Source organism: Leopardus geoffroyi, chromosome B2 (genome assembly GCF_018350155.1).
Source record: "Leopardus geoffroyi isolate Oge1 chromosome B2, O.geoffroyi_Oge1_pat1.0, whole genome shotgun sequence".
NCBI lineage: Eukaryota > Metazoa > Chordata > Mammalia > Carnivora > Felidae > Leopardus > Leopardus geoffroyi.
This window is the reverse complement of record NC_059332.1, coordinates 143283846-143311784: the sequence shown is the minus strand read 5'-3', so window position 1 is coordinate 143311784 and position 27939 is coordinate 143283846. Positions and strand designations below refer to the sequence as shown.

General features: G+C 42.8%; 1 long non-coding RNA gene across 1 annotated transcript in view; it reads right to left on the bottom strand.

The window, feature by feature from the left end:
• Positions 1 to 210: 210 nt before the first annotated feature.
• The window catches only part of LOC123609240, a 48711-nt gene continuing 20982 nt past the window's right edge, over positions 211 to 27939 (bottom strand). The window contains exons 3-6 of the long non-coding RNA XR_006717691.1: positions 26175 to 26448; positions 25885 to 26046; positions 3279 to 3387; positions 211 to 1094 (exon numbers count right to left, since the gene is read on the bottom strand). This is a non-coding gene — a long non-coding RNA (uncharacterized LOC123609240). The remainder of the gene's footprint in view (positions 1095 to 3278; positions 3388 to 25884; positions 26047 to 26174; positions 26449 to 27939) is intronic.

Here is a 27939-nt window from a genome sequence, read left to right as displayed (position 1 = left end):
CTGTGTCTAGTGTGTTGCATTTCATTTCACAACTGTTTATCTTTTTCTGCACATAACACAAAGGAAATGCAAACATACGTGTTTAGAGAACACTGAGTTTCTAAACAGACATAGCACCAGGCTGCCATCTTGCCGTGGTAAATTTTAATGCTTCGACCACCAGCAGGGTCCCTGAACTGTGAGTGAAAAACTACTATAATTGATAGAAAATATAAGGTATCTACTTCACGTCTTTTATTCTGATTCCTTTTAGGAAAAGTCCTTAGAAATTTAAAAGCTTCCCCAAATGACAGGAATCCATACCATTTTGCACAATGCTGAACTGAATCAATTTAGTCGACAGAGTTCTCAATATTTATCTTCAAAGAGCTATATCTAGTTATCTTGTTTTTAAAAATCTATCAGAAAATGAGAACGGAGTTTTTAAACATCAACTAGTAGACTGAAAAAGCTCCTTGACAGCTGAACCTAAAAGAACCACATTACAGGCATTCTTGCGTTTGGAGGAGATTCAGGGCGGGCCCCCGACATGTGGGCTGTGGCGGTGGCACCTCGAGAACTCAGCATCAGTGCGCTGACAGCTCATCAAGCAATGTTATGGCTCCAGCCTGTGGTTAGCCTGCTGTTCTAGAACTTGTTTAACATCAGACACTGAAGCAATAAAAATCAGGGGTTTATTTCCCCAAGGTCTACAAATTAGGCAATATTATTCAGTAGATTAGCTCAGCCTGATGGGTCATCCAAGACCATCCCAGCACATAATGTGTGTCTGATGAATGTTAATTTTTAACATGAGAACAATACTGAATGAGAACTATTGCCTTTGATCAGACACACAGAAGTGAGTTCACTGTATCTTATGGATAGATGTATTCGCTGTTGTATACACATACAAGGAATGCCATTTGCGGTTTGCCTCTCTTAAATAACTATGCAGAGAAATAACATAGTACTTCCAAAAGATGTTGAAAACATACTATGTGTTCCACGTAGGAAATCGTGTGTACCAAATTCTTTTTTCTTTGCTCTTGCGTCTGGACTGTAGAAATTGTTTCGTTCCAGCTTCTGTATTAATGTCTGGGCAAGGATGAAATCTGGGAAGGAGGAGAGAGATCGTTTTTCAGAAAGGAATGACATCAGATTTGTATTTTGGCGGTTTTGTTTTTGTTTCTATTTATTTTGACAGAGAAAGACTGGGGAAGGGGTAGAGAGAGAGAGGGAGGGAGGGAGAGAGAGAATCCCAAGCAGGCTCTGTGCTACCCGTGTCCCCTCACCCCTTGATGTGGGGCTCGAACTCACCAACCTTGAGATCATCATCTAAGCCAAAAATAAGATCAGACGCTTAACTGACTGAGCCGCCCAGGCGCCCCCCGATTTGTATTTTTTGAAGATAATTCTAGCAGAGCTTCAAAATAGATTTGCAATAAGACTGAAAACAGGAAGGTACACTTCCAGTTGTCTAGACAAGAGATCGTAAGGCAAGAGAGGGTGAGGGTTGAAAGTAAGAGCCAGTCATGAGAGACAAAGCTGAGAGATTACAGATGAAGTGAAGTGTGTAAATTAACAAGTTGAGAGAAGATGAAATCAAATTTAGGTGAAGAAATTGGACTAATTAATTGCTCTTTGAGTCTCAGTTTTCACAATTCTAAAATGGGGATGGGACAATATGTTCCCCTGGCCTCATCACAAGGTTCTTGTAAGAAATAAAATAGGTCTCACTGGGTTTCAGAAGCAATCCACAAGTATTGGTTGTTAGTTTTTGCTGTAATTGTTTTGTTTTGTTAATGTGAATTTATTTTTGAGAGAGAGAGAGAGAGAGACAGATCGTGAGTCAGGGAGGGGAAGAGAGACAGGGAGACACAGAATCCGAAGCAGGCTCCAGGCTCTGAGCTGTCAGCACAGAGCCTGATGTGGGGCTCGAACTCATGGAGTATGAGATCACAACCTGAGCCAAAGTCAGATGCTCAACCGACTGAGCCAACCAGGCACCCCGCTGTAACTGATTTTTGAAAACTCCATGTGCTGGGGTGCCTGGGTGCCTCAGTTAAGCATGGGACTTGGGCTCAGGTTATGATATCACAGTTGGTGGTTCGAACCCCAAATCAGGCTCTCTACTGTCAGCACAAAGCATGCTTCAGATTCTCTGTCTCCATCTCTGTGCCCCTCCCTCCCTCTCTCCCTCTCTCCCTCTCTCCCTCTCTCTCTCTCTCTCTCTCTCACAGTCTCTCTCCCTGTCAAAAATAAACATTTTAAAAAATTATAAAAAAGAAAGAAAATGTTTAATTAAAAAAAAAAAAGAACCGCCCTAAGAAAAATCCATGCAAAAGGGTCACCGACAGATGAAGCTGAGGGTCGTTTGGACAACAAATGTACACCGTGTATTTGCTACATGCCGGGCACTACTCTTCTAGACCTGATAACAGCTGTCAGGAAAAAGCCTTGCCCTCACAGAGCTCCCACTTGCACAACAGGCGCAGGAGGAGCCGTCGGGAGCCCACCCTGCCTCCGACGGGGGAGAGCCGAGCAGAGCGGTGCTCAGGGCAGGCGGGGGGGCTGCCGATTTGCAGGGAGCCACGTGGCAGCTGCGGGTGTGGAGCCCAGTCGGGGTGGGCTGTGGGGAGACACCGTCGTGGAGGCGTGTGAGGAGCTGTGGCGGAGGGAGGAGAGCGTGGACCGGAGGAGAACGTGGGTGTGGAGGCCCCATCATCAAGGTCAGAGCTGGATCAGAAGCTTCAGAGGCCCTGGGGGTCGAGAGCGGAGAGGCCAAGAGCTGCAGAGGGGCAGGTACCGCTCGGCAAGGAGTCGGTGAGGGGACCAGACGATACGGTGGGAAAACAGGAGAGGAAAACTGAAGAGATGAGAGGATAGAATGGAAGCTAGGACTTGCTTGTTAAGAAATCACGTGCGCTCCTTTAGGCAGCCTTTCATCTTCAAAATTAACTTAACTGGCAAAAATCAAACTTTATACAGACTCTGCATATACATAAGCGGCATCTAAGGAAACCATACCCAACCTTTTCACATTTTCAGACCCAAAACCAAAATCAGTCATGACGGACTATTAAAAGAATATCAGATTCTCTAAAATGAGCATCTCAACACCTAATTGGTTTCTGAAGAAAGTGGTGAGCAGTTTCTGACGTTGATACAACGTCATGCTACGTTTCATCGTTCAGGGCAATGTCATCCAGTGAAATTTTACTCCCACACCTTTCCCCACAGAAAAGAAAGGTTGAATGGTGGCTCCCCAAAGACCTCCACCCGCTAACCCCCAGCACCTGTAAAGATGTCAGCTTCCGCAGAAAAAAGATGTGATTGAAGTAAGGCTCTTGAGATGAGGAGAGGATCCCGGATGATGCAGCTGGGCCCGATGCAATCACAAGGCACCTTGTAAGAGGGAAACAGGAGGGCCAGAGTCAGAGGTGGCGATGTGATGAAGGAAGCGGGGCTTGTAGTGATCTGTGGCCACAAGCCAAGAAACGTGGGCAGCCTCTAGACGCTGGAAAAAAGCAAAGAAATATATTCTCCTCCAGAGCCTCCCGAAGGAACCGGCTCCACTAACACCTTGATTTTAGCCAATGGAAACGAATTTTGGGCTTCTGACGTCCAGAATGGTTAAGATAATGACCGCGTACTGCTCCAGAGTCCCTGAGCGTGTGGTCATTTGTTACAGCAGTGAGAGGAAACTGACACACCTAATAAACATTTTTAGAGGAAGAGAGACCCTTAAAGTCAGGTGAGTGAATTGTCGAGATTCCTAAAACTTCAGGGATTCCTTGTACAGACTATCAGAAACCAAAACAAATCACAAAAAGCAAACCTATTCTCTGGAGTACATTAATAATCGACATGCCCACTGTCATGTTGCTGTTGATGGCATAGCGATTGCCACCCTCGGGTCTACTCCAGGAGAATTTGTGCACGTGTGGCCTCAGAAACCCCTGGGTGTTGAGATTTGTTTAATTTTCCATATTTGTTCAGATTCGTACAATACTTTTTCTTCTTCCAAGTTTAAGTATTCTGTAAGAACTTGACCCACGATAACAGAAAACACTGGCTACAGGCACCAGGTGAATGACTGTTCCCTGCGCTACCCAAGCCATCAGCACAGCCTTGCACACAGCGGGTGCTCAATAAATGTCTGTTCAATAAATGAGCAGAGTGAGGCACAGCCCCCAGTGGGGGAGCCACAGCAGGGGAAGGTCCATCAGTTTGCTCATTCCCCTTCCTGCCTTTGCCCACTGCGGGCCTCAGCAAGAGCACCTGCTTAACGTCTCCGCCGATGTCTGAGTACCACGGGTGACAGCATCCCGCTGTCTCTGGCTTACTCCTCACCCTCAGTGACCGATGTCAAAGATGGTGCCAAAAGTCCTCCCCCACTTTCATCTGTGACCCTCCCGCAAATGCCCGCTTTTGAAGTCAATACAAATGTGACGTGTCTCATGCCTCCTGAACATCCTGCAAGGAACCTTCCTTGCAGGGCTTGAACAGGCAGTGCCGTGGGACTCCAGCCCACGAACGTGCAACGTGGACTCCAGCAAACGTGACAGGATCCTGGCTGCTGCAGGCATGGACACCTGCAACAGACACTTACCAGGGCCAGCGCCCAGAGCATGTGAGGCTTTGTCAAGCGTGGAGGGTGATCGCTAAGTGGGGAAGACTCTCACGCTAAGCTCCCTGCGCTTGGCATGCAGCCTCCCGGACGCCCCAGATTTAGTGAGGTGTCATCATCCCCTCGGTGCATGGGGAACTCACACCGCTGAGGTTAAGTAACGTGTCCCGAGGTCACACAACCATCCCAAAGCAGGGCCAGGACCCACAATCAGCAGGCTGGCTCCAGAGGCCCTCTCCCCACACTGCCTCCTCGTGAGCCTGGCAAGAAGTCAGCTAAGCGAATCAGGAAACGGGAATCTTAACTCCAGAAATTATGTTTACGTGCTAAAATCAAGAGCCCTGACACCACATTAAGAAAAAAGTTGGGTTTTCAAGATTAACGCTGGTGCCGCTTTTCTGGTCATGTTTAGACCATATAGAACCTCAGAAAGTTGGTGTCACTCTAAAATAAAAAGTGACCATATTCACATATTTCACACAGGATTTCATTAAGGATAGAGCTAGTTCAACATAAATAAAGTAGAATAACAGTTTAAATGACACTTCTTCCCAGAAGGTCAAGAGAACAGTTTAGTTTATACATTTGTAATTTATCGTTCCTTTTCTTTCTCTCTCTTTTTTTCTTGGTAGAATCCATTAGGTTGCAATGCTTGGATTTTCCCTACAGGTAGACAAATATGTCCCTGATTCCGAGGAAAATTCATCACTTAAAATTTCCTTAAAATTCAGTTTCCCATTTCTCAGTTAGTATAAACAACAAAATATCCCTGAAATGACTCATCTACTTCTGGTCATTGAAAACAAAAACAAAAACAAAACAAAACTCATTTCCTCTATTTAGAAAAAAAAATGTAATGGCAAATAAAACCTATCTATAGCAATTTCTTAAGCACAAATGACACAAAGGACTCATAAATACACAAATTTGGTATTTCTAATACTTTCACTACTTGTGTAGTACCTGCTAAAACTATTCCTAACAAAATCACAAACAAGTAAAATATGTTTATATGGCATACCTAGTATAAATTATCATAATTTTAGGAGATCTAAAGACTACGGTGTTATAAATGCATCAACATCACTCATGTAAAATATCGGTCATTACTTTAATAATCTTCACACAATCTTTTTATCAGAGTCCTGTCAGCTAACATATTTCCACTGGACTCAGCCGAGCCATTCTTTCTGTATCCAAAAAGTGGGTCCTGTGGAAAATCATACTGTTTGGTCAGTAGATTTTTTCAATGAGATCACTGCCTTATATTAATGTGATTTTTTACATATTGTGTATGTGTGTATCTATATCTATATCTATATCTATATCTATATCTATATTTATATCTATATCTATATCCTCACAGGGAACCTACTTTATCCAAGATCATTCTTAATCCTTTGCATCAAGAAGATTTTGACCACAAGACTGAATCATCTATTTATTTTTGGATGGGGAAGAAGTCTTCAAAAACGTGAAGACTTCTGTTTTGTGGTTCTCTATTCAGTCTATAGATTATTCACGAAACCTTTTTCTTAACACAGTTGTTTTCATTTGTGAGTCAGAAAAAACATAAGCCACTATCTATTCTTTCCGAAATAAAGAAAAGTAACATAAAAAGATAGCATTCAACAAGGAAAGGCTCAAGATCTTGCCTATCAAACCAGTACATTTGAAGGAAGAAGGCAGAGCGCACATCTATGCCATGAGGGAGAAAACATCATCTGGTCTTTATACTTTGTCATTTATTTCCTCCATGAATATTTATTTAGTACCTACATATATCAGGCTCTGCTTTTGTGGCTAGGAACACGATGCAAACAAACACAGAAAGTTGCTGCCCTGACTTTTGCATCTTCTGGAAATGAATAAATAAAACCCAGCCCCCCTTCAATTAGCAAGCTCTGTCAGCCCCGTAATGATCATTATGAGATCCTCCTAAAAGTCATTTTTAAACAACACTCTTTTCAAGGAATGTGTGTTGATTCAGCGGGTCCCAGGTGGGGCCTGGGTATCATCTATTTAAAAGCTCCTCAAGGCAGTGGACTGTGCAGACACACGCACAGTTGAAAAAGCTGAAAACCTCTTAGCGTTGTTTCTTCTCTGGGCTCTTTCATAAATGATGGTTTCTTTATCCTTTTTCGACCCAGAATATACTTCCCAATGTTACAGAAAAGGTGGAATTGGACCCGGCAAATTAGGAGCCACTGGCAGACCCTAGCAATTCTTGTCAATCTCTCAGTGCCCCCAGGACAGCGGCTGGTGGGGAGTAGGAGCCATATCCACAGTGCCGGGGGAAATATGGTTCCGCTAACCCCATCCGCCTTCTCCCGCCATCTGCTACATGAAGTGGGCAGTTCAAAGCATGAATGAGAATTTGTGTCCACTGGGGGGAAATGCCAAAATTGTGCCTTTTCATGAAAATGACTATAACCAATTTGTATCTTATTTACTTTGGTATTGGTAAGAACAATTTTATAATCTATCCATTCTTATTCAGAAATTTAGGAGATATCTAGATTTTAAGAACACAGTCATGGATTTTATTATTACTAATATTGGCTTTGGCCAATATTACAATGGTAAAATAGTAGTATATAATCAAAATCATGAAGTATTAAAGCTTCAAGTTTAAGTAAGAGTTATCTTTTAATTGATCAGTTTTTAGTGTGACATATATATATATATAAAAAATTGTATATAGTGTGTGATACAGATGTAGATATAGATATAGATATAGATATAGATATAGATATAGATATAGATATAGATATAGATATAAAATACCTGGGGCACCTGGGTGCTCAGTTGGTTATCTGTCCAACTCTATTTCAGCTCAGGTCATGATCTCATGGTTCGTGAGTTCGAACCCCACGTCGGGCTCTGCGCTGTCAGTGTGGAAACTGCTTGGGATTCTGGCTCTCCCTCTCTCTGCCCCTCCCTTTCTCTCTCTCTCTCTCTCTCTCTCTCTCTCTCAAAGTAAAAAAATAAACTTTAAAAAAATAAATAAAATTCTTACAATATGAGAATTTTATGTCCCATAACTTGCTTTGGTTGAAAATGTAATTTAACAAGAGGTAGTTTATGAGCATGAAAGTTGACAATGTACCGTAAGTTATAATGAATCAGACCGGGTGGAAAAGTCTCACAGCGTGTATACTATGGTCTGACCAATCCTGACATTTAGCTTATTGACCTCATATCACATTATTTTAGCCTCATATCATGTTATTTTAAAACGATTTCATAAGTATCAAGACATACCCAACGCAGAATGTAGCACTTTTGAAGATAGAATCTCTCCCTACCCTTCAAGAGCTTCCAAATTAAGCAAAACTAAATATTTTGAATTGCTGTCCGGGAGAACAAAGGGGAGCTTATAGTTCTTGATAAAAACCACATACACGTCTATAATCTGGAATTTGTCAGAGACCACTAATAATTTCCTTTTCTCCACGCGTTCATTCCTTCATTCCTTCTGCAAACATTTATCTCACTCCTAGGACTTCAAGACCCAAGGCTGAACGAGACAGACAGGGTCCCCCCCTACACAGAGTTCAGACTACCGCAATTGAAAGTTGCACCTCGGGGCGCCTGGGTGGCGCAGTCGGTTAAGCGTCCGACTTCAGCCAGGTCACGATCTCGCGGTCCGTGAGTTCGAGCCCCGCGTCGGGCTCTGGGCTGATGGCTCAGAGCCTGGAGCCTGTTTCCGATTCTGTGTCTCCCTCTCTCTCTGCCCCTCCCCCGTTCATGCTCTGTCTCTCTCTCTGTCCCAAAAATAAAAATAAACGTTGAGAAAAAAAAAATTTAAAAAAAAAAAAAAAAAAAGAAAGTTGCACCTCAAACGTGTGCACAAACGCCATAAACAGCAATGGGGGTTTAGCCCAAACCCGGCAGACATCGAGAACTGATAACAATGGTGGAGAGTCTTGATTTCATAGTAATCGTAAAGCATGACCATCTGGAGGCGAAGAGTGGAAAGACTTTTTTGTAAAATTCAAATTATACTATTTAAATATCTGAAACTAGCATTGACAAATAACTGCACTTAGGAAGGACAATTAGTTCTTTGAAGCCTGGTACCGTTTAGTACCTGAGCAGGTCTAGCAACATGTTCTTTATGGTGTTTAGAAATATCTCGGATGTTGATTGCATTACCCCCAAACCTGATCCTCCCCAGAGCCCAGGAAAAGGAGGCATTATGTTTCACCAGTATTCCTCCTTCAGCTTTGGTTAATTCACTGACTCAAGAATCGGTGTTAAGAGACACTACACACCACCTGCTAAACGATTCTGATACTGACTTCAGACCGCACCAAACACTCCCCAGGAACAGAACACCTAAGTCAGCACATCGACTCTTTGAGACCAGCAAGGCTGCATCGGGTAGGCTCTGCAGGATCTGAAGGCAGAGCAATTAGGCTGATGTTGGAAGCCACTCAATCCTAAACCCCTTTTTGGAGCCTCTGAGCTTCTGGGAAAGAGACTCACACAATTCATCCAGTTGAATTCAATATGCGACAGTGCAAGGTTAACAAAAGAACCCTTATAAGTTACCCGCTTCACCACACAGAACTCGGACATAGGACCCAGGATGTTAGCCAGTGGGTTCCAAGGCCCTGAAATATGGGGAACACAGATAAATGAGCTTCCTGCTGCCAAAGAAACTCTTGGGACCAAAGATTCTGAAATGACGCAATAATGTTCCCATAAATACTTGAGTCGCCCCACACTTAATACAATCAATTTCACTGACTTATCAACAAGACAGTCTAACCTATACTTTTACAGTAATTCTGTAAATATACATTTAAATATTTTTGAGTTCTTACTGTTTCTGGGTACTAAATAAAAATAGTCAGTAGATTTTGTAAATAAAGTTCTTGATCTAGCATTCTTAACTGAAACCAAAGTAACTTGCAAAAATACAAATGAGGCTTTCAGTTTGTTCTTAGGGCTTGAGGTGGAAAACTCCCCCGCCTTCTGTCCTCCCATGATTAGTGGCAACGCGCATTCTTAGAAGATGTTGTAAGGGCAGTGCCCAAGGACTCTGAATGCTTAATTGGAAATCTCATTTGGTCATTCTGAATTGTTAGTGCAAAATGGTATCTCTTATAATCCGCTATCACATATGAAGGAAAACTAGTAAAAGGATTATGTACATTCCATGATCACATTCTCCACTGTGTGATCAGACAATACAAGCAACTATTTTAAACAAGGTTTTTCCTGGAAAATCCAACAGATTTACTACACAAACGAATTAAATGTTTATGCATTTTATATTACAGAGACACTGTACTTCTGAAAGAACACACAAAACTGTATTTTTTCTCTCCTGGCTTACAATTTAATGCTGCTAAAGCTGTCGAAGAAGAAAATACTCTTATCTGGGGCGCCTGGGTGGCGCAGTCGGTTAAGCGTCCGACTTCAGCCAGGTCACGATCTCGCGGTCCGTGAGTTCGAGCCCCGCGTCGGGCTCTGGGCTGATGGCTCAGAGCCTGGAGCCTGCTTCCGATTCTGTGTCTCCCTCTCTCTCTGACCCTCCCCCGTTCATGCTCTGTCTCTCTCTGTCTCAAAAAAATAAATAAAAACATTAAAAAAAAAAAAAAAAAAAAAAAATACTCTTATCTGATAACAAAGTCCTTGTGGGTTTTCTGCTATTGAGAAACATGAAAGAACAGTCCATAGTTGTGAAATGCAATTCCAGCATGCAGACAAAACCATCGATTTAAACACATTTACCACCTAGGTGGTAGTAGTGCAGTAAAATGAGCTTGCTACCCCTGAAAAAGATTTCGCTGGAATTTCGAGTTTTGGGAGCTCCGTTTTCATAGATACATAACGGTTTTCATTGTTTTGCATGCACTGTCACTTTTCCCACTATGTATTCTCGTTACATAAAGTGACCTTACCTGGGATTTCCCACACAGCCTAAGCAATTTAGATGAGATTAATAACTTTTTAATGTTCATTTATTTTTGAGAGAGAGAGAGATAAGGAGACAGAGAGAGAGAGAGAGACAAAGCATGAGCGGGGGAGGGGCAGAGAGAGAAGAAGACACAGAATCCAAAGCAGGCTCCAGGCTCCCAGCTGTCAGCACAGAGCCCAATGCGAGGCTCAAACTCACAAACCTCGAGATTATGACCTGAGTTGAAGTCAGACGCTCAACTGACTGAGCCACCCAGGCCCCCCAAGATCAAGTATTATTTTTTTTTAATGGTGGTAAAGTTTCCACTACTGGCAAAAGTGAGATATCTTTTTTGATACTCTTACCAAGAGCAATTAGGAAACCCAGACAGAATATAATAAAAGTGGGTTTGAAGGTGTCGGACCTCTCCCAAGGCACTGAGTGTCTTCAGAGCTAAGAGAAGAAAGCTGTGGGAACCCAAGAGAAGTAAGCAGAACATCTGGGGCCACTTCTACCCTCGAGGCAATTGTAGATTTAGAAAGCAAAAACAGTGGCTGACAGGTTAAGAAGATGAGCAGAGATTTTGACAATTTAAGGGCTTAAGGACTATTGAAAGAGCAGACCTAGGCCGGCTGACTCCATTTTGTTCTGTGTCCTCCATCTTGAGTGACTATGTCCCCGACATGGCCGCAGAAAGAAATTCCCGCTCAAACCTCAGACCACGCCTCCTCCCCTTGGGGAACTTCCCGATCAAACCACAACCCGCAACCTAAGTAACGGGACTCTGACCCTTCCCCAGCCAATCAGCTAAGGCCACAACCATTACCTCACCGACTACCCCTAGACCCCTATAAAACCTTTGTGCTTTTGAAACTCGCTGTCTCTCTCCAGTATCGCACCGATGCAGCGGTGCAGGTAGGGGAATGAGCTTGAGCTAGCTCGAATAAAGGCTCTTTGCTTTTGCATCAGACTCAGCTCCCTGGTGGTCTTTGAGGATCACGAATTCTGGGCATAACACTATAACTGGCATTTCTGAGTCTGCCCCAGAGGAAGAGCCCTTGTCAGCACCCTCAGGTTTTGGTTGGGACCACAACTGCTAGATCCTTAGAAGAAGAGTAAACCAAAAATAGACAACTCTAAAAAAAGACTGGAGCCCAGGGGTGCCGAGTGGCTCAGTCGGTAAAGTGTCCAACTTTGGCTCAGGTCATGATCTCACGGTTCATATGTTCGAGCCCCGTGTCAGGCTCTGAGCTGGCAGTGCGGAGCCTGCTTGGGGTTCTCTCTCTTACCCACTCTCTCTGCCCCTCCCTGACTCGTGCTTTCTTTCTATAAATACATAACTTAAAAAAAAAAAAAAGATTGCAGCCCAGCTGTGAACCACCTCATTCTCTGACAAAGTCAGGATCTTTCCTTACCCAGCTGTCTGCCAAGGGCAAGAGGGAAACCTCTCCAGAGGAAGATAACATCATGCAGAGCTCAAATTATCACTAAAAATGTTGTATATAACATCTGGCACGCATTCAAAACTAACCAGAACTTAAGAGAAATCTGGAAAATTCCTTAGCCACGTGATCAAAACAGACATCCCTAAAAAAGGGACAGTCTGCGATCACAGGCCTCCTTAGTGATGCACCAAGAGGGACACAATCTCAGTTATACAGTGCTTCTGCCAAATGAGTGGAACCTGATTCTACTCAATCAAACCCAAATAGAGAAACCTTCTCTAAAACAACTGGCCTGGCCTGGCCTGGCCTCATCAAAACCGTCAATGTTACAAAACAAAGAACGGCTGAGAGAATATCTCACATAAAAGAAAATTAAAGAGACGAGACAAATAAATGCAAGAGGCGACCCTGGCTGGGTCAGGGATAAGGGAAAAATAGAAGAGATTGCAACGAAGGACATAATAGGAAAATTGGTGAAATTGGAATGTAGATTATATTCAGACAAAACTGTAATATCAGTATTAAATTTCTTCAACTTGACCCTTGTGTTGCAGTTGTGTAAAAGAATGTCTTTGTTCTTAAACCACATACGCTGAAGTAGTTAGGGGGGAAAGGTTATGATGACGGCAACATATTCCCAAAAATACTATATGTGTAACAAAAGTAGTACTAACAATAATATGGTGAGGGAGAGAGGGAGAAATGGTAAAATGTTAACAGCAACATTAGGTGAAGGTCTTATTCTCTGTGTTATTCTTGCAACTTCCCAGCAGACCTGGAATTTTTTCAACAGAAAAGCTCAAAAGGATATAAGCAAACGGTACAAATTAAATAACACTTTTAATTAACCCACGGATCAGAGAATAAGTCACGAGGCAACTTAGAAAATATCTTGAACTGAGCTAAAATGAAAATACAACATATCAAAATTTGCACACTCTACCCAAAGGTTATGGAAACATTTACAGCTTTAAATGCTTATTATAGAAAAAATAAAGGTCTAAAATCCTTATCTAAGCTTTGACCTTAAGAAAATACAAAAAGAGGAGTTAACTCAAAGCAAAAGAAAGAAAATAATAAAGATGAGAGCCGCAGTTGGTGAAAAAATAAGTAAATAATAGAAAAAATAACAGAAGACAAAAAGGACAAGAGTCAATGAAACCAAAACTGCTTCTTTGAAAAGAAAAAGGAAATTGATAGATCCTTAGCTACACTGGTCAAGACTAAAACAAGACACAACAGATGGGCGCCTGGGTGGCTTAGTTAAGTGTCTGACTCTTCATTTTGGTTCGGGTCATGGTCTCACGGTTGTGAGATCTGTCCCCACATAGGGCTCTGTGCTGAGCATGGAGCCTGCTTAGGATTCTCTCTCCCTCTCCCTCTGCTCCTCCCCACCTTGCACACCTGCGTGTGTGCTCTCTCAAAAATATAAATAAATAAATAAATAAATAAATAAATAAATAAATAAATAAATAAATAAATAAATGTCACGATGGAAAATAAGGGGGAGGAGGGCACCACTAAACCGATAATCAAAGAAGAATATTAATGAACTTAAAAGTGTAATAAGGAAATGTTATGAAAAGTTTATGTCAACAAATCTAAGAACTTAGATGGAATGAACAAATTCCTTAAAAGATACAACTTACCAAATTCGAGAAGAAATTTTAAAATCTGAATAGACCTATATCGAGTAAAGAATCTGGCATTCCAGAAATACCAAGGCTGTGAGACCAAAATGGAGTAAGCAAGTAGACTGGGAAGAGGGAAGTTTGAGGCCATAACAGGACCGAATCACGTTCACCTGGAGCGTTGTTGGCAGGATTCCATTGGCTTTCCTCTAGGTGAAACGCAGAGTTAATGCAGGATTTTGAGACTAGGAAGACCTATTATCAATTTATTTCAATGCAATGTCAGCATCACCAACTCCTTAATAAAGAAGATTGCCCGGAGGACACAACTACCAGGTGTCAAGGTGGAAAAGAGTAAGAACGATTTGCAGGAGTCGAGAGCTTCTGTCCACCAGCCTGCCTGGGGCGTGTGCAGGGGGCAGAGATGAGGCATCAATAACCACATTGCCACTATGTGATCCTATGTCCCCTCTTCCACCTCTCCTTTGCTGACGCACCCGTAAGAAAACGAGTGACCCAAGGTAGACACATGACACACTGTCGTCTCATAGCAAGCTGGAATTTTAAAGAAAGAGACAGAAAGCAACAGAGACTGGTAATTGCTAGTATCGGTCATATTAAAGGCAGTGCACTAAAGACAGGCTTCTAGTTTCCCAGGTCTCCGGAGCCTCCCTTGGTCCTGCCCTTTCAAACAGTTGTTCCAATTCCCTGAAATCCCCTGGCCTCCTTCCAGTGAATTCTCCTTGGTTCGGAATAATTACAGAGTCGGTTTCTGATACTGGAAACCCAAACAACCTCAGCAATTACAAGTAGATTACTCCAAAGCTTCAAACCTTGAAATGCAGTGAATGCAGAAGTTCGGGGAGGGGGGGGGGGGTGGCATCTTGGCTGGTTGTAATAATTGTTTAAATAGTAATTTAATGATCATCTCTCTACCTCCTGCCACTATCTCCTCAGACAGAAATGACTTTCTAACACCCTTTGGAGAGCTGAAAGAGAACTCCAAGCCTAGCTCGTAGATATTCTCCCACGCCGGGCCTACTGCCACAGCCTGTGTGCTACATTATGATTATAATTTTTTGTTTGAAAGAGAGAGAGAGTGAGGGTGCAAGTGAGCAAGGGGCAGAGAGAGAGAGAATCCCACAGGAGCAGAGAGAGGAGAGGGAGAGAGAGAAAAAGAGAGAAGCCGGGTTCATGTTTTGTTTTGTGTTTTTTTACCTGCAGCGGGCTCGTGCTCACCCAATATGGAACTCGAATTCATGAACCATGAGATCATGACCTGAGCTGAAGTCAGATGCTTAACGACCGAGCAACCCAGGTGCCCTGATTGTATTTTTGAAAGGGATTGTTTCTTGGTAACGATAGCCTGGCTCCTATAGTTTCACACAATTATTGGCAGGAAGGTATAGCCCCTGTTGGGTTTGTTCAGCTGGGCACAAAATCATGCTACGTGCCTCTCTCCACTTAGGACAGTTTGCACACTATTAAAGGGAGAGTTTGCACACTATTAAAATGCTTGGCTGTATTGACCAATCAGGAGAATGAACTGGAACGTGCCATCCAAAACGTATTAATTTTAGAACACTTGATTTTCATAAACTGTAGCCAAATGATTATCATTTTATGTATGCTCACCTACTAAACAAAGTTTGTGCTAGACCCATCCTTCTGTCTCATTCAGTCACATCAAGTTCTGAAACATTAAAAAAATAAAGCAAACACTATTTACTTTAACTGGGTATTTTAAAATTTGTCATGCTGAGAAAAGGCTACCTCTCTTAGCTTCCAGGACAAGCACAAGTGGGCCACTCCTCAGTAAAGAGAATTCCAGCACTTTCCAAACTTCCCCATAGCAAGAATTATCTGGTTGCTTGTTAACCACACAGCCCCCAGGTGATTCTGACTTAGAGGGTCTGGGGTGGAGCCAGGGTCGTTAACAACTACTGCGTAGTTGTTCTCATCAGGAAAGCTGGACTTGATCATGGCTCTGTTCCTTCTCTGTTGCTGCTGCTCTTGATGACTTTGATTTGCAACAGTTGAATGATGTGTTCTACAAGTATCCAATCAAGCTGGCTGATAGTGTTGGTCAAATCTTCAGTAACATACTGATTATCTACTTGTTCTGTCAATTACTGAGAGGGGCTCTTAGAAATCTCCAATTATACCTGCAGATTTTTCTATTTCTCTCTCGTCATTTTTTGCTTCATGCATTTTGAAACCTTTTCATCAGGCATATGCACATACAAGATTTTTAGGTCCCTTTTGCAACTGATCCTTCATACTTATAAAATTTCCAACTTTTTCTTTGGTAAGACTCATCTTGAAGTCTTCTTGGTATGTAATATAATCACATCAGTTTTCTTACACTTACCAATTACATGGTACAGCTTTTCCATCCTTTGACTTTCGACCTGTGTCTTTGTATTTAAAGTATGTCTCTTACAGCATAGAGTTGAGTCTTCCTTTTTTCCAATCTGACAATCTGTAGATTTTAATAGAAGTTTTTGCCCACTTATATTTAATGTAATTATTGTGCAATGGGGTATGTCTATGTAATTGTTGCTATAATTGGATTTAAGTCTACCATCTTCCCATTTGTTTTCTAGTTGTGCCAGCTGCTTTTTTTTTGGTTGGTTTGGTTGGTTTGTATTGCTTTGTTTGGCTTCCTCCTCTCAAGCCTTCTTCTGGGCTAAACAAATCTTTTTTAGTATTCCTTTTTAATTCTTATCTTGCCTCTTTAGCTATACCTCTTTATTTATTTAGTCATTATTCTGAGGTTACAATATACATACTATACTTACCACAGTCAACTTAGAGTTAATATTGCCATTTTACCTAAAATCTAAGATCCTAAAAGTAAAATTCCATTTCCTTCCTCATTTTTAGTGCTATTATTGTCATATATTTTTTACATCTACATGTGTATACCCCATAATACAATGTTATAATTTTTGCTTTAACCAGAGGTCAGCAGACTATGGCCCATGAATCAGCACTCATTTCGGTAAACAAAGTTTGTGTATTGTCTCTGGCTGCTTTCTTGCTACAAGGCAGAGCAGAGTAGTTGTGTCAGGGACTGTTAGCCTGCAAAACTAAACTACTTACTATCTGTAAATAACACTGCTGAACACAGCTTTACATAGTCCGTTGCTTTTCAATGATTAAGGGAAGAAAACAAAGTGGTTTATATTGACCTATATATTTACCATTTCCAGAACTTTTCCTTCCTTCCTGTAGATCGGAGTTTCCATCTAATGTCTTTCCCTTCAGCCTAAAAGACATCCTTTACATTTCTCACAGTATAGGGCTGCAGGGCTGCTGGTGACCTCTTTCATCTTTCATCCATCTGAAAATGACTTTTTCTTTCCCACTTCGATTTTTTTTTTTTTGTTTATTTATTGATTTTTTGAGAGAGAGAGAGAGAGTGCAGGACGAGGGACAGAGAGACAGGAAAGAGAGAATCCCAAGCAGGCTCCTCTGTCAGCACAGAGCCCAACGTGGGGCTTGATCCCATGAACCGTGAGGTCATGACCTGAGCCAAAATCAAGGGTTGGACACTTGACTGAGTCCTCCAGGCACAGCCCCCTCACTTTCACTTCTGAAGAATGTTTTTACTGGATATGGAATTCTGGGATAACAGGTTTTTTTTCCTTCATATCAGTCCATTATTTTTTTACCACTGTTCGCAGGAGAAGTCCAACATCATCTACATTGTCATTTCCCTATATGCTGTACATCTTTTTTCTGTGGATCCTTTTAAACTTTTCTTTTAAAAAAATAAATAAATAAATAAATAAAGTTTTCTCTATATCTCTGGCTTCCAACAGTTTGACTATGATAGCCTTAAGTGTGGTTCTCTATTTAAATCCTCTTTAGGGTTCCCTGAGCTACCTGGATGTTGGATCTATATATGGATGTTGATCATCAAATTTAGACGATTGAGTCTATTGTATCTTTGTATGGTTTTTCTGCCATTTTCTCTTTCCTCTTGCACTAGCATTCTGATTACTCGCATTTTAGACTGCTTGAAATTGCCCTCATGTCACTAAGGCTCTGCTTATTTTTCTTAAATCTTTTTTTCTATTTATTCTTTAGATTTGATCATTTCTATTGATCTATTTTCAGATTCACTAACTCTTCTGCAGTCTTCTGTTAAGTAGTGAAATTTTCATTTTATGTATTATATCTTTTTGTTTCAAGATCTCCATTTGGTTCTTTAGTATAGTCCCATTTTTCTGAGTTTCTATTTATGTTCTCTCATGATCATCTCTTCCTTTAAGTCTGGGTAATTTTATAGAAGTTGCTCAAAGTACACATCTGCAGCATCTAACATCAACATCCGGTGTCAACATCTACATCAATTTGGAGTCTATTTTTATTGACTGTTTTTTTGTCTCAATCATGGGTCACATTTTTATGCTTCTTTGTATGTCTACTAATTTTTTATTGTGTGGTAGACATTGTAAATGATATAGGGAGTTTGAATTATGTCACCTTCTTTTATAAGATGTTTGAGTTTTATTCTGGCAGGAATGTAAATTGCTACTGTATCTTTTTTATCAGGACAGGCTAGTATTATTGTTTGTTAGAGAGGAATCTAATTTGGATTTGAATTTAGTCCTGAAATATTGCCCTTACTCTATGACATAGTTCTTACTTCCTATGCATAGACTTTCTAGGTCTCACTTGAATGGCCAAGGGGTTCAATGAGGTCCCTCTATTCAGGCCAGGCCAGGACTCCAACATCGCCTCTAATGTACAGCTCCAAGTATTACCATTCTGCTCTCAGCTCCACAATAGGCAATCTCTCTTAAGACTTGTGGAGTCTTGCCTTGGTCAGGCATAGCCTAATTCTTGGTTAGGATTCACACAACAAATCCCCACACAAACGTCTGTCCCCAGTATCTTACATAGCTCCCTCTTCTCTAGTATCCCGCTCTGTAAACTTTAGCTGCTTCAGCAGCCCAGAACCCCAATCTCTGCCTCCTCACCTCAGTAAGGTCGCCACTCAGCTTGGGTTCCACCTCCCTGTACACCTACAGGCAGAATAGCAGGGTCACTGTGAAATTCATGTTCTGTGTTTCCCTTACCTCAAGACTGCAGTCCTGCACAGTCTGTTATTCAACATCTCAAAATAGTTGACTCATATATTCTGTTCATTAAGAAACAAGACTATTGTGAGTTTCTCTATAATGGCCAGAAGTAGAAGCTCAGCAGATACGACTGTGGTTCTGAAACAGCGATGTTCAACCGTGACAACACGCTGGAATACCCTAACGGTTTTCTTTCCTTTTTAAAATTAGAAAAATAATAACAATAACCTAACCTCTATGTCCAAAATGTGAAGTTCGAACTCACAACCCCAAGATTAAGAGTTGCGTGCTCTACTGACTGGGCCAACCAGATGCCCCTTACTTTTCTTTTGTAATCCTAGTGCCCAATACCCTGGTTTCTCTTCAGATCGTATAAATCTTTCGCCTTTTAATCCTAGTGCCCAGAGGACTTTTGATAAGCTCTCCAGATGACCTGAAGATGCAGCCCAGTTTGAGAAGCAGTCCAAAGAGCATCACAGTGTTTCTCCTCTGGCTTCTCACTTTCATAAACTGTAGGCTTCTTGTTCTTACTTAATGCAAAGTAATCCCCTGAAACACTCTGGCTTCCTTGAATAAGCCCATGAAGAGAGTTTGACAGCTTACTTTATGGCACAAGGACAGCTAGGGGCCGTCCTTTATAATGACTTGCCGGGTCAGCTGCTCCTGGGAACTCCCAGTCCATGTTGACTTGATTAATAATTTACAGTCATCATGACTGTTACTCTGTTTTGGAAGCTCATTTATTTAAACTATACCATGGCTCACAGGTTTTAACACAACATCAGCATAGGATTACTGACTGCTTTAGAGATTCTTTAAGACCCAAGACTGTTCCAGTAAAACCAAGACAGCGCATTGAATTTGTATACTAGGAAGCCGATAACTATCTATAGAAAAAAACTGGTTTGAGCAGTACACCAGGCCAAGTCCCATGAATCCTAGTCACTAGTTGTGGGAGGAGGGTAGCACCCATGGGGTGGGGGAAAGTATCTGCAGAATGAGAGCAACTGCAGCAACATCCTTAGAGTAGAAGTCACCACATTTTTTATCTCATATCCCTATCAGTAGGTTTTCTTAAGTAATGTTTTCCTTAATTTGTAAATGGTACCAAAAAATGGTTTATCCTCATTGAGAATATTAATAGTATATGTAATATAATAGTAATAGTATATGTAATACTAATAATATTATAGAGGCAGCAATGTGATTTAAAATGTTTCATAATTTTCTTTTTTTTAAGTTTATTTATTCATTTTGAGAGAGAGAGAGAGAGAGAGAGAGAACCAGTGGGGGAAGGGCAGAGAGATAAGGGGACAGAAGATCCAAAGTGGGGTCTGTGCTCACAGCAGAGAGCGCCATATAGGGGTCAAACTCACGAACCGCGAGATCATGACCTGAGCCAAAGTCGGACATTTAATGGACTGAGCCATCCAGGTGCCCCTGAAATGTTTTATAATTTTAAAAAATATCCATTTAATACTTTAATTCAAAAGTCTGGTTTTAAATTCATTTTATTTCATTACTTGCATTTGATGGGTGCCTATAGCTCAAAAGATGAATAGAACCAAATGGCAGATATCATTAACTATGTTTGATTTACCATACTCATGTATCAGTCCCATTCACCAATTACACAAAGGTTTTTTTGTTGAAATTCTGCTACTAAATGTGAATCCTCTCTGATACCCATCAGTTATTCTTGCAAACCAATCAGAGGGTGTTCCACTTTTATAATTCTAGCAAATAGTTTGAAAGCCTGAAGTTTTCATTTGGGACATTTTAAGCAGGTTAGAAATTTCTGTTTCCAACTTCCGAAATGGGAAAATATGAAAATTTTAAAAAGTGCCACACATCATTTTCAATAACAAAATCACATATTGTAAGGGTAGGGCTAACCTGTAGCCTTAAGAGATAACATCTTTGCTTTAACATTATAGGTTAAGAGACAACAGCCTTATCCTATCGATCAAGGGATGGATTAGCGCTTGATTGGATTGGGGCAAGGGCCTGCTTGAACTGTTTCCACCTGGGAACTATTCCTTTGTTCTGTTCCCAGGTGATAATAAGACGATGTGGTCGGCTATAAAAACTCTGTACCCTGGCTGTTCGAGACCGCACTCTGGTCAAGAGTGTCGGTCCGATCCATCGGTTTGCCTTGCCTCTCATTGCAATAAACTTTGTTGTGACTGTCACTGGTGCCCGTAGCATTCTGTTTCAGGAGTCGTGTGGATGCAACAATATGACAGAAATAGTTCTAAACATATTTTGAAAATGTTCTCTAGGGGTGCCTGGGTGGTTCAGTCGGTTGAGCGTCTGACTTCAGCTCAGGTCATGATCTCACAGTCCGTGAGTTCAAGCCCCATGTCAGGCTCTGTGCTGACAGCTCAGAGCCTGGAGCCTGCTTCAGATTCTATGTCTCCCCCTCTCTCTGCCCCTCCCCTGCTCATGCTCTGTCTCTGTCTCAAAAAAAATAAATTAAAACATTTTTTAAAACCATTAAAAAAAAAAAGAAAATGTTCTCTAAACTTTCTTTTACTTATTTTTTTTTTAATGTTTATTTATTTTGAAGAGAGAGAAAGAGAGAGACAGAGGGTGAGTGGGGGGCGGTGGGCAGAGAGAGAGGGAGACACAGAATCTGAAGCAGGCTCCAGGCTGGGAGCTATCAGCACAGAGCCTGACACAGGGCTCGAACTCACAAACCATGAGATCATGACCTGAGCCGAAGTCGGAGCCTCAACCGACTGAGTCACCAGGCACCCAACTTTCTTTTACTTATTTTTGTTAACGTTTATTTATTTTTGAGAGAGAGAGAGAGGGAGAGCACAAGCAGGGTAGGGGCACAGAGAGAGGGAGACAGAGGATCTAAAACAGGCTCCACACTGTCAGCACAGAGCCCAACACGGGCTTTGAACTCACAAACCGTGAAATGAAATCAAAACCGTGAGCTGAAATCAAGTCAGACGCTTAAACGACTAAGCCACCCAGGTGCCCCTAAACTTTCTTTTAGAAAGCAATTACTGACATACTCAATGTTAAAATATCTCCTTTAATTATAAAGGATCAGATCAAGCATTTTTTTTTCTCTTGGTTTTCAAAAATAGCCTCCAGGAATTGTATCTCTGAGAACAATTTGCTGTGTCAGTAAACATTAGCAAATATCGAATACTGCCTCTTTACCGAAGAAATTTGTGTAACTCATCTGCAATTTCCATAACTCTTTTACGAGAGCTAGTGTGCATCCATCCACAGGGTACAACAGATTTTCATAGTCATTTCCTAGGTCATCAAAAACCTCTGTGGATAACCCCAGTTTAGAGGGGGTTTTTTTGCTTATACATCTTTATGGAGGCATAACTGACATACAATAAATAGCACATAATTAAGAGACAATTTGATGAGTTTGGACATATGTATATGCCCACGGAATCATCACCTGAATTAAGATAATGAACACATCTATCACCCTCAAAAGGTTTCTCCCGCCTCTTTGTCATCCATACACCTAGCTCATCCTCAGGCAACCACCGATCTGCTTTCTGACTCGGCAGATGTGTCTGCATCGTCTAAAATTTTATACAAATTGAGCCACACAGTATACACTTGTTTTGTTTGGCCTCTTTCACTCAGCCTACTTATGTCGGGGCTCATCCATATTGTTGTATGTGCAAGAGTTGACTCTCCTATTGGCAACACCGGTGCATTGCAGTAATGGCCACCTCTCAATTCGTTTCTGTGTTCGCCAGCTGAAGGGCCATAACCTCGTGGTCCAGCCCCTTCTTGGGATGTGAGCTTCTGATTCCTGTTACATGAGTGAGTCAAGATGGGAAAGATAACTTATCTCCTCCAAGGGGCTGGGGGAATGCTCACATCCAGGAAGTGGGGTGGGAGACACGCCAATATGTAGGCCTGATGTCAAGTGTGGCATAATATTTCTACAGACTCCCCACTTCAGCAGAAGGGGAACAAGCAGCCTGGACGTTCCCACATGAAGGAGAGCGTTCTCTGGGAAGTGAGGAGCCATCTTTGTATCTGTGACTGATCCAAGCTGAGGTGTGAATTTCTGTGGTCCTCTGTGAAGTTGAGCTATTATGTCTTCTAAAACATCTTTATATCCTGAAGGGGGGGAAAAAAGTGTGTGTGTGTGACAAAAATGCGAGGTCTTTGCTTCATGAGATTCTTATCAAGAAATGGCTGGCTGGCAAAGTTCACGTGAAAATGCCCATACTTGATTTCGCATGGCCTGTCATGGAATAACCTCTGGGCCCCACGGAACGGACCTAGGATTGGTTCATAATTCAAATGGGTAATTTGATGAAGCTGTTTAATGGTCTACCACAATAAAAGAGTAATCCTAACAGCTCCAAGCTATTTCTCGCACTGATCCTTACCCTAGAGGACTCGACCAACTGCATCTACGTGTTTCCTGAGGAAAGAGCACAATTGGAAGAGGGCAGTCTCTCCATTGGTTTTTACCTCTCTGACCTAAGATGAATCTCCTTATCAGAAGTCTGGTGGGTAAGCCACAGAAGCTTCTCCTTTTCCCGGGCAGGGAATGACATAGCGGCTGAGTAGCCTGCACTCTCACTACCCAGACCTTCTGGTCAGGCTCCGTACCGGGGGAGGAGGAATGAAGAGAAGTTGGGGCGGGGGGGGGGGGGGGGAGAGAGGGAGAAAGGCTTCAAATGACTTTTTCAAAAATATTTTTTAATGTTTATTTTTGACAGAGAGCAAGAACATGAATGGGAGAGGGGCAGGGAGAGAGGGAGACAGAGAGAATCCAAATCAGGCTCCACATTGTCATCGCAGAGCCTGATGTGGGGCTCAAACCCACGAACCACGAGATCATGACCTGAGCCTCAGTCAGACGCTCAACCGAGTCACCTAGAAGCCCCTTCAAATAACTTTAAATGCAAACCTAGTCATCTTCTGGCCCAGTTTCTTTCTTTGGACCAAGAACTTATTGCAAAATAATTCTAAGGCTAACTAAGTATATATTCTAGAGTTCCTACCACTGTGCCCTCATTAAAGTGATTGGAGTGGGGATGACTGGTCAGAGATGAAGGCACAGCCCACTTGTTTGTTTGTTTGTTTGTTTTTAAGTAGGCTTCATGCCCGGCTAAGAGCACAACCTGCGGCCCAAACTCACAGCCCTGAGATCAAGACCTGAGCTGAGATCAAGAGTCGGACGCTTAACTGACTGGGCCACCCAGGCGCCCCTGCACACTCACTTTAAACACCCATTTGAACCACAACAGCCTTCTCCCTGTGTGTGCAGGTTGCGTGTCGGAAACATCTAAGGAGAGGTGCTCAGCCTGAGGCCACCTTCAAGTCTCTATAAAACAACAACCCCCAGGGTGGGCTACGGGACCAAATCCCTTTCCTGTGCTAACGTTCTGCCAGGTGCTAGGAAGAGACTTGGAGAAACCGGAAACAATTCTGCAAAGGCATTCTTTTTAAAGATGTTTCTCAACATTTGTTCCATTTCTACCTTGAAATCCACACCCAGATCGTGTCATCACGCTTTCTTCCCTCTTCACACATGCACGGTGTGACCATTTGAACATCCTGCTGCTGCTCAACTGAGGGCCACGGGCCGTCTCGTTCGCCCGAGTGTCCCTGGGGCCCACTGCAGCACCCGCAGCCAGGAGGAAAACGGGAAGAAGTTATAAATGAGTGACTGAAGAAATTCACTGGATGGAGGTGCCTAACTGGCTCGGTCAGAAGAGCGGGAGACTCTTGATCTCATGGTCATGAGTTCCAGCCCCAAGATGGGTGTAGAGATTACTAAATAAATAAAACTTAAAAAAGAAAAAGAAATTCGATGGATGGGTGGGTGGATGGGTGGATGGGAGGATGGACAGTGTCTGATCAGGAGGTGCTATGACTTAGGAAGATAGCATGGCCCTTTGGGAGGCAGGATAGGAAAACGACTAGAATCCAAAGAAAAATCAAGAAGACTCTGGCAGAGGGACTGAAGTGTAAGTTCCCCACTGCAATCACTCAGGGGTCTGCCCTGGGTAAGGCACCTTTAAAGCTAGTAATTATTAGTTTTTTATTTTATTATTTTTGAGACAGAGAGTGTCGCTCTGAGCTGTCAGCATAGAACCTGCCGGGGGGGGGGGGGGGGGGGCCGTGTGCAGATTGCCAAACTCAGGAATGGGGAGATCATGACCTGAACCGAAGTCGGACACTTAACCAACTGAGCCACCCAGGCGCCCCTAAAGCTCATGCTTTTTAACAATAAGACCTGTTATCTGCTAGTCTGAGGCATCTCCCCTGTCTCCGACTTCCAGCGCTCAGCTAAGTTACCCTCTAGGACCACCAGGCTCCATGTGGGCAGGAATCTCTGTTTTGAGTAGCTTCTATATTTTGCCCACATATTTATTATGTTTTTTTTTTTAATTTTTTTTTTTTTTTTTTTAACATTTACTTCTTTTTGAGACAGAGAGAGACAGAGCATGAACGGGGGAGGGTCAGAGAGAGAGGGAGACACAGAATCTGAAACAGGCTCCAGGCTCTGAGCAGTCAGCACAGAGCCCGACACGGGACTCGAACTCACATACCGCGAGATCATGACCTGAGCCGAAGTCGGACGCTTAACCGACTGAGCCACCCAGGCGCCCCCCACATATTTATTATGAATACAACATATTTTGAGCGTCTAGCACAGTGCCCAGCACATAACACATCCCCATTGTATGTTTTTTGAATAAATGAATACAGTCAGAATGAGAAAGTCACCAAGGCTGTGGTGAGAGCCCTTATTCTGTGAGCAACCTGATATTTTTTTCTGGTGGAAAGTAGATTCAGATTTTGAAAACACAAGGCTTTCCTGTGACTTAGGTGAATGAATGACTGCAAACGGGGTCTACAAAGGAAAGCAGTAGAGCGGTTGGACCCGCCGCCTGGGCACCAGGCCCAGCTTTGCCCCTCAGGAGCCATGCGTGCCTGTGTCCCCGACCGCCATGTGGGCCTAACGGCAGCACCTTCCTCTCAGCGTTTTTATGCGCCTGAAGAAAGTCAGCTGGTTACAAGCACTTAGAAAGGGGCCCGGTGCATCCCACTAAATACTATGTGCCGTGTTTATGAGTGTTTTTCGGGATCCCATGAATTTGCAGAAATCGTATGCAATTATTCCATGAAAGAAGAATGCTGATTCTGTCACCTCACAACTCCCTCCACTTGTACTCACAAGGTCAGAGTCCCAGGTGGCATCTTGGTGAGAGTGACTGCCTTGTCCCAGCCCGCAGTCCTCGGGGTCACCTGTGTGGTCCACGTGAGGCAGTTGGGACATTAGTCCATCACCTCTGGACTCAAAGCCAGCCCGACATTTGGACTGTTAAGAGGTAACACCCTATAAAAAATAACACAAAGGCAAAAGGGGTGATTCACCTGGATGACAATATAGACGTTGAGCAAGGGGCCAGGTTGTTCCCAAATGGCAAGTGAAAATGCCGGAAAGGCAGCCTGCGTGGAGCTTACCATGTTAACCTTGATCTGTTTTAGGCATTATCGAAGAAAGGAGCTCTGAGGGCACGTGGCAGCTTTAATCAATAGCTCGCTGTTCCATATGAGAGATGTTTTTTCCTTCTTTAGTGGAATTTTCCATTAGACTCACTGACAATGTTTCATGTCAAATAAGTAATGAATTGAGCTGAACAGTCAAGGCTGCGATGGCGCGATCCAGTAAGAAAGGCCACAAGCAAGTGCCAAGGCACAGGTCAACACGCTATTCCATCCCCGGCATATTCAGTTCCTAAAATGCAGTCACAAACATAAGGACTCAAATGAAGGTAAACTCTCAAACTCACAATTCAAGAAAAGTCGGACATTCCTGGCCCTTATTTAATTGCTACATCTCAGGAGAACAACCGCAGCCACTAAGAGGCAACGCCCTTGAATTGCCTTTGGAGGAACCTTTCCAGGGCCCTAAATTCAAACAGCTGGAATTACCATTCCAGAACCATCCGCTCAGGCTTTGAAAATGAGAGATGTGCCTCCTCCTAGGAAATGTACATTTTGTTTCATGGATGGGACACAGTGTTCTGGACCTCGTTTATTCTCCATATAAACAGGATTTTTTGAGAATCACATGTTAGCCTTCACCGCAGACACAAGTTACTGCAAATTCATTCCCATCGCAAAAGGTTCTGAGTGTGCAGAGGAAGTTAAGAATAAAAGCCTTATAACCAAACAACCTCTGCTCCCAAAGTTCCCAAAATTCCAAATAAAGAAGATTTTGGTGTGAAAACATCACTAAATTCCATTTTCAACATCCGAAATTCTTAAGAAGAGACTCAGCTGGGTGAGATGAAGTATTATAAGATAAATGACAGAGCAATGAAAAGTTGGTGGCTCAGGTAGCAGAGGGCAGGTAAGTCAGCAATGTGTTTGCACAGGACGAGGAGGCACCTGCCTGGTTTCCTAAGTTCTGCTCACATGCAGAAAGTGATATGGACGTCCCTAGCATTTCTAACAACTACAGGTAGATTTTTTAATTTATTAATGTTTATTTATTTTTGAGAGAGAGAGCATGAACAGGGGAGGGGCAGAGAGAGAGGGAGAGAGAAAGAATCCCAAGCAGGCTCCAAGCTGTCAGCACAGATCCTGACAAGGGGCTCGAACCCATGACCATGAGATCATGACCCGAGCTGAAATCGAGTCAGACACTCAACCCACGGAGCCACCCAGTTGCCCCTACAGGTAGTTTCAAAGGAGGAGGAAATCTTTGCAGAGTGAAGCCTTGACTCTCAGGCAGCCACATTTTCAAAACTCTCGGGGTTCCAAGCTGGGTCCCAAACAAGAGATATTATGCGCACACACACTGGCATACAAAGATACCTGGCATATATTTGCATCTCTATTTTCTAAACCAATTAAATATGTCTTGGCCTTGAACCACCAACCTGGCAGAAAATCCTGCCTGAGCTGTGCTTTGGGGATTCCCCTCTCTCTGAGCCTCTAGGCTCGTGCAGGAACCCCTGGGCCCCAGCAGTCCAGAGAACTGGAAAAAAGGCCACGTGGATGTCATGAAGGCTGGTTGCACATGCTCCTTTCTGACTGAGGATCAGCATGAAGATCTAAGCCAAGGCTTGCAGGTCAGGCTAGCTACTCTCCAAGGGCACGTGACTCATGGGACCCATCCAACACCCTGTGGATATGCAGGGCATAGTTTTGGAAACTCCTATGGGCCTAAACTCAAGCCATCCCCCGCTGCCCACCCCTCCTCTTCCTGTCCAAGAAGCAG